The 7,257-nt window shown below is 57.2% G+C and overlaps 1 protein-coding gene across 1 annotated transcript in view; it reads right to left on the bottom strand.

Annotated features, from left to right (window-relative positions):
• The window catches only part of SRC (SRC proto-oncogene, non-receptor tyrosine kinase), a 63,264-nt gene extending 56,403 nt beyond the window's left edge, over positions 1–6,861 (bottom strand). The window contains exon 1 of the mRNA XM_023227945.1: positions 6,585–6,861. The gene's annotated coding sequence lies outside the window, so the exon portion shown is untranslated. The remainder of the gene's footprint in view (positions 1–6,584) is intronic.
• Positions 6,862–7,257: the final 396 nt, after the last annotated feature.

Below are 7,257 nucleotides of genomic sequence, written 5' to 3'. Positions count from 1 at the left end.
GTACTGAGATGTACTGGAGGGGTACTGAGAGGGAGGGCACACCAGGCAGTGGGAGCTGCAGAGGCAAAGGTGTGTGGCCCGACAATCCCAGGCAGGCAGGAAGATCGCTACGGCCCTTGATGTGCAGCCTAAGCCCATCCCTGCTTCTCCCTGAGCTTCAGCTGCCTCCCAAAAAACAAGAGCAGGAACAGCTCCTGCCTCTCAGGTCAAACAGGCAAGGATGCTCAAATAGAATCCACCTTTGAAGAGAGGGGCCCATTCAGTGAGGGGGAGGAGGGAGGCCAGGGTGAGGCATCAGGGCACTGGGAGGCTATGCTAGGTCACAAGCAGGCAAGGGCTAAGGCAGGAGCCAGGCTCAGGGAGGCTGGAGGGAGCTGATGGCTTCCAGTGGATCCAGCCACCAAGCTTGTCTGTCTCTAGTTAATCTTCCCCCCACTCCCTTCCCCACAGAACAAGCCAACCACAGACAAAGGTGGCCGGTCACTGCCCTGGGGATTTCTGGATGAATCGACCTGCAGAGGCCCAGGATTCCTGCCTCATCAGGGAATCACCTTTCTAACAGGCATTCATAAATATCACACACTTCCTGAGTGCAGGCCCTGCACCCAAGCACTCGGCACACATTGGCTCGCTGGCTCCTCATGCCATCTTGTCAAAGCTGGTGCCAGCCTCATCATCCCCATTTCACAGATGGGGAAACTGAGGTTCTAAGCTGTAAAATCATACACAGCAAACAAGTGGCCAAGCCAGGATATGAACCCAGAACCAACTGCCTTCAAAGGCTTTGCTAATTCCATTACCCTTTATGGCATAAGCACCCTTGAGCACCCAAGATCCCAGTACTCCAGGTCCGACTGGGGACTCCATCAGCCAGAGCTGGAACCCAGAGAGTCAGGGTCACCTGCCCCCAGCAACACACCCCTCCTATACCTGGGAAAAGTTTTGGCCACACTGGGTACACACTTAATAGGAATCAGATCCCCACAAATTACTCAGCAACCAGAAATCTGGGCTCACACCTCACTTTGCTGCGCTCCTGTGGCCCCAGCTCTTAGCCTCTCTGAGCTTCAGTTTCCTTTTCCATGTAACAGGAATAAGAGTTTGACTGCTCTCAGGATGGAGCAAGGGACACAATGGGTCACCTTATTATGACCCAGCTCAGAAGGGCATGACATGAAGATATCAATATCAGATAAGGTAAAAGTCAAGGCCATGAATTTGGGCAAAGCAGCCTAAGAGAAGCTAATCAGACCCCGACAGGGAAGCTGTGCTTCCCGAAGCCGCTCCAGCTTAATTTCCACTCCCAGCAACTGGATTCTGCCTGCATCGGCCTCACAGCCCAGCAGGTCCAAGGGTTCAAAAGAACCCATTCCTACAGTTTCTCAGTGGGTCCACAGATACCACCACCCACCCACCACAGACATCCCCACCCCTACATGAGCATCTAAGAGGACTCCACTGGGCCTGCCCCTGGAACACTCCCCAGCTAGGATTACCATCACAGAGCCCCAAAGGGAGGAGCCCTCACCATACTGAGGAAACTGAGGACCAGACAGGAAGGGATTTGGCCAAGATCATTCAACTTCTCCTCCCTTCCGGCTTCTCCTTTTACTCTGGAACTTCTCTGGGTAGTTCTAAGGGAGAAGGAAGACCAAAGGAACCAAGGTTGGGGGAAAGTCACTTGCTCAAGGACCCAGAGCAAGGAGTAGGGAGATGGAGGTCTGGCTCCCAGCTCTGAGATCCTCCCCAGTCATCTATCCCTGACTCAGCCTTACCAGGCTGTACTGTGGGAAGGAGGAGGCTGGCTGGCTGGGGAGAGTCCTGGATCAAAGACAAGAGCTCTGCATTTTTTTCCCAGCTTAGATGATTTGCCCTGGGTCTTTCTGGCCTCTATCCCCCCATCTGTGAAAGGAGAAGGGCAGAATAGATCAAGAATGACAAACTCATGGCACACATACAATACTCTCTTATCCTCTGCCCATGGCAGACATGACTAATCTATCACAGCACTCTTTCCCATGAAGCCAACACTAAGCCTCAGAATGCTTCTCAACACAGCACTCTAGGCCAGGGGGATGAAAGCCCAGAGCCTTCCCTAAACCAGATAATATCTGAGTCCCCAAGAGGGAAAAGAATGGGGAAAGAAATATATAAAAATTTCCAAGCACCCAGTAGATTTGAGCCACTGGGAATACATCAGCTGATTTAATCCTCACAAGGGAGGTGTGCAGAGGCTGAGGTTGAGAGAGACTAAGTGACTTGGCTTTGGACAAACAGCAGGGAATGAGGCCTTGAACACAGAGGAGGCTTCTACTGGGTATCTCTCCCCCAGGAACAGAGACACAGAGCCAGCCACCAGGTGGGGACCTAAGGTACAGCCTCATACCATCCTCTTGTTAGCCTTACTAGGTACAAGCCCTAGGCCCATTTCACAGCTTCAGAAACTGAATCACAGGACAGGGAATCAGCTGCCAGAGGGGGCAGGACTTGAGCAGGTGCTTGGCCCTCCCCCGCCTCCACTGATTGAGTCCCTAATGTGTGCTAAGCACTTTATTTCTGTCCTCTTGGGACATCCTGGGAACCATGACTCACTATCCTACTTCAGGGATGAAGAAACTGAGGCTCCCCAGAGGAAGTGGCCCCAAGGAGTTCAAGGGGAAGCCAGAGGGGTTTTCCATGGAGATAAGGGGTGGGAGCCATGGAGGGGAAGGAAAGGGCTGTGGGAATCCGAAGGGAGATAGAGATGTGGGGACACACACCGAGGCAGGAAATGAAGCTCCGGCAAAGGGCCCAGAGCAGGGAAGTGGCGGCCTTTTTCAGTGGCTCTACTGGACTAGGAGTCCAGAGCCCTACGGCCAAGGCCTGACCCTGTCACTTGGCAACTGGGAGACCCCAGGCAAGTGGCTTTCCCTTCCTGGGTCTTAGTACTTTCAACTGGAAAATGGGGCCAAGCGCACCGAAGGCAGGCTTTGAAGTAGCGGGGCTAGGCTAGACGCATGGCATTCTCCCCAGTTCAGCCTCTTCACACACAGAGAAGGCAAAGAGAGTGCAGGGCAGGACTCAAAGTCACCCTGCACATTGGCAGCCTTGGCTGCCAACATCCTCTCCTGAGCCAGCCCTGCCCCGACCGGCATCTTCAGACTCAATGAGATCACCCAGGCAAAGGCTTGACCACAGAGATGGCAGGGCCAGACCCAGAGAGGCCAAGTGACCTGTCCAATGCAACAGTGCAAAGCAGGTCCCACTTGCCAAGTACCTACCGGTGCCAGACACTGGGCACACAGCCCTCCTTTAACCCTAATCTAACAAGGAGATATCTATTGTCCCCATTTTCATGACAAAGAAACTAAGTCTCTCAAAAGATACAGTAAATGATCCAAAGACACACAGCAAGTGGGACGGTTGCAACATAAACCCAGGCTTGTCTGACTCCTGAGCCCTTACCAAATCTTTGGTCCCCATCTCTCGGGCTGACCCCTCCCTGCTCCCTACCTCACTCCCAGCTTCCAGCCACCCAGCATTGCACTTACCACACCCCCGCCTCTCATCCTCTCCAGCCTTGCTGCTAGTGAACTTCTACTCCACTTCCAAAGCCCAGCCTCAAATACCCGATCATCTTGAGACCTGATCTAGGCCTCCATAAAATACTGGAGTCCAGCCCACAAATCTAGTTCTATCGTCAGATCTTTCTATTGGTCAGCTCTGTACCTCTGCTCTCCAGCCTGAGGCTGTTCACACAGGGGACACCAATCAGCCCCCTGTGTGACGATGAAGGCCAAACTCCTTCCCAGGGCCCACAAGGCCCCAGCATGGTCCAGCCCTGCTGATACACCCGCTCGTTCTACCTCTTACCCACTCCCCTTCATTGTGTACACTCCAGCCTCACAGCTTCTCCCACTGATTCTCCATGACAGCACACATCTTGGCACACACCTCAGACCCTTTGCACGTGCACTTCCTGCTGCTTGGCAAGCCCTTTCCCTAACTCTATGCCTGGTCAACCCCTACATGCCTCCTTCAAGATTCCTCTGTACCCCAGGCCTCTCTCCCTGAGTCCTTATCATATCTGTGATTAGATAGTAACTCAACTGGCAACTTGTTTGCAAATTTGCTCACCCTCCAGATTCAAACTTATGGGAGGCCAAGGACCTGTTCCCAGGCCCCCAGCAAGTATCCAACCAGGCTGACCACACCCCACCACCCCAGGGCCCCTGGGAAGGGAAAAAGAGCTCCCTCTCCCATTCTTTGCCGAGTGAACTCTTGCTAGTCCTCGGCTCAGGCCCTGCCACCTTCTAGAAGCCTCCAAGACTCCCACAGCTCCCACTCCCTGCTAACTCCAGCACAATACTGCTCAGCCCCAGTTCCAAGTTCCTGGTACACAGCAGGTGCTAAATACAGGGGTCACAAATGCTTATACATGGGGAGGTTTGAGAAAATGGGGTCAGCTGAGGACCAGGGAGATGGGTATAAGGTCCCTCAACAGGTCACTGAGCCATCTCCTCTCTGGTTCCTGGGGCTTGAGGCAGCCAGACATCCCTCTACCCCACCCCCCAGGTCACAATCAGAGAAGCAAAAGCAGGAACCAGGCTGAGCTGTGGGTAAGTCATGCTCCAAGAAGAGCTAGGGGACAGGGAGAGATAGCCAGGGCCCTTCTTCCTAGAAGAGATGGGCCTAAGCTAAGCCTGGTGGGGCAAGGGTAGATAAGCAGCACCTGGAGGAGAGGGCGCTCTGGGAGGGACACTGTTTAGAAGCAAAGACCCAGGCGCACGCGGGAGGGCCTAGGCAGGCAGTCAGCTGAGAGAGGTGACACACTGTAAATCATTTCCTTGGGTGGAAAGACCACATCACCACATCACCAAAAAGGCCTCGTGGCTTTCATTCAATCCCTCGGCACAACAGTCTTTTCCGACCCTGCTGTGTGGGCAGTCCTGTCTTGGGAGCCTCCGCTGCCCCATCACTGGAGGGATGCAAGGGCAGCCAGACTGTGGTCTCTGAGGTCTGGGCTTTCATTCCAGCTTGCAACTGTATGGCCTTGGTCAAGTCACTTCCCCTCTCTTAGCCTCAGTTTCCCCATCAGCAAAATGAGGATAAACAAGAGTCCTTACCTCCAAAAAGGTGTTCAGTAGATGTTGGCAGCTGTCATTACCACTGGCCCAGTTTTATACGTGGCAAAACTGAGGCCAGAAGGGAAAAGTGAGTTGCTTACAGTCACCCAGCTGCTGGCTGGCAGGATGGTGCCAGGGCTGTTTCTTTCTCAAGGCACCAACCCATTTTCATCTAGGATGAACTAGCCAGCAACCTCACATCTCACCCATCTTTCTCAGCCAATGCGTCCAGTGAACAATTCATTTATTGAGCATCTACTACATGCCAAGCTTCTACCTGCAGAAGCACTTAGAATCTTCACCTGAGGATTCTCATTTCACGTATGGGGACTTAGTGGGGCGGCCTCTTGGCCCAGGTCACTGGGCAAGACAAGAAGCCTCAGTGCCTTGACTCCCCAGCCAGGGGACTGAGAAGAGGGTCTGCAACAGGACCAGCCTGGCCCACCCTAGAAACCAAGTCTGATCCCACCTGCACGGTGGCTGTGGCTGGGCCTGGACTTACCCCAGGTGACCCAGCAACCACTGCCCCAAATTGTACAGAGTCCATGAAGTTCAGGAGGCCTTGCCCAGGGGCACACACAGGCTCTGTCCACTCCTAAGTCCACCTGAAGGACACAGGTGCTGAAAGGATACCACAAAGGTGAGCGCCTTCTGTTCACCCCATCCTTCCACCAGCCCAGCAATTCCAGCCAGGCCCACCTGCCACCAGTGAGGACCCCAGTTCAGAGAGGCAGGCAGTTGTCTGAGGACACACAGCAGGGCAAGTGGCAGCCCTGGTGCGGGACTCAAACCCACCCCCAATCCCAGCCCAGGCAGACAGGTGGACCTGGCCCAGTGGCCAACACCCAAAACTTTTGCCAACTTCTGAGCCGGCTGGTCGCTGGGCCTGCTCTGGGGCGAGACTGGGGGCTGTGGGCAGTGGAGACTAAACGCAGTCTGGCCCAGTCCCTTCCAGGCCGGCAGCACCAGGCCCTACCCGAGGCCCCATGAGGGCAGGGAGGTCCTGGTGGTTCGGCCTGGCGCCCTGACCCCGGGGCCCCTCAGCCTGCCCTGCCGAGCCCACCCACCTCCCACCCTGGGCCGGGGGGCGCAGGACCGGGCAGCCCAGCCAGAGGCGGCGCCGACTGGCTCAGATTTCAGATTTGGCCTAGACCTGGCGCGGGGGCTAGGGCCCAGCTCACCCGCTTCTCTGGGGGATCCTATGGGGAGCACTAGCTGGAGGGGGTCCCCACGCAGCCAGGACCCCTACGTCCCCCCGCCCAGTCCCCTCCCCCCGCGGCATCACAACAAAAGGCCGCGCTGGGCATGGCCCCGTGCGCCCGCCCGGCGCTCGGGTATCGCGGCTCGGCCCGGGGGCTGGGAATTGGGGGGTGGACAGGAGCCCCCGCGGGCCCGCGATCCGACGCCAGGTGGTCCAGGGCGGGGGCTCCCCCGCGCTGGCCGGGACGGGGGGCCCGCGGAGGGGCGGGGGGCGCTCACCTGGGCCGGCGGGCGGGCGGGCGCACCGGCAGACGGACGCACAGGAGGGCGGACCGCGGGACGGCCAGCGGGTAGGGCAGACGGCGGCCTGGCCGCTCCGGCTCCCAGGCCGGAATGGATTCCGGGCCGGGAGAGACAGATCGAGAGAGAAAGGGAGGAGGAGGAGGAGGAGGCGGCGGCGGCCCGGGGAGGGGAGGGAAGAGGAGGGAGGGAGCGCGCGAGCTGGGAGGAGGGGCCCGGCAGGCAGCCGGGAGGAGGAGGAAGGAGGAAGCGCGCGGGGACGGATTCCCCGCCGGTGACCCGGGAGAGACCCAGGCACGGCCCGAGCCGGGGTCCGGGCGGGGTGGGGACACCGGGCACAGAAGCCCCGCCTCCCACTCCCCCAGGGCGCCCCACCCCGCGGGCCCCATCCGCCCCCAGGCCAAAATGCCCTCCTCAACCCACCCACCCTCTACGCCCCAAATCTGCCTCTCCCGAAAACAATTAGTAATAATATCAGCGGGCGTGGAGCGCCCGCTCTGGGTCAGGCGCCAGGCTAAGCTGCTCAGGTCGACTTCAGGGTTTAATCCTAACCACCACCTGGCCTGAGTGGCGGAAGATCATCCCACTTTACAGACGGGGAAACTAAGGCACTGAAAAGAACCAGGCCCTGGACTTTAACCTTGACCTGAGT

Source organism: Piliocolobus tephrosceles, chromosome 20 (genome assembly GCF_002776525.5).
Source record: "Piliocolobus tephrosceles isolate RC106 chromosome 20, ASM277652v3, whole genome shotgun sequence".
In the NCBI taxonomy this organism is placed as follows: domain Eukaryota; kingdom Metazoa; phylum Chordata; class Mammalia; order Primates; family Cercopithecidae; genus Piliocolobus; species Piliocolobus tephrosceles.
Note: the sequence above shows the minus strand (reverse complement) of the source record. Positions and strands in the feature narration are given on the sequence as shown.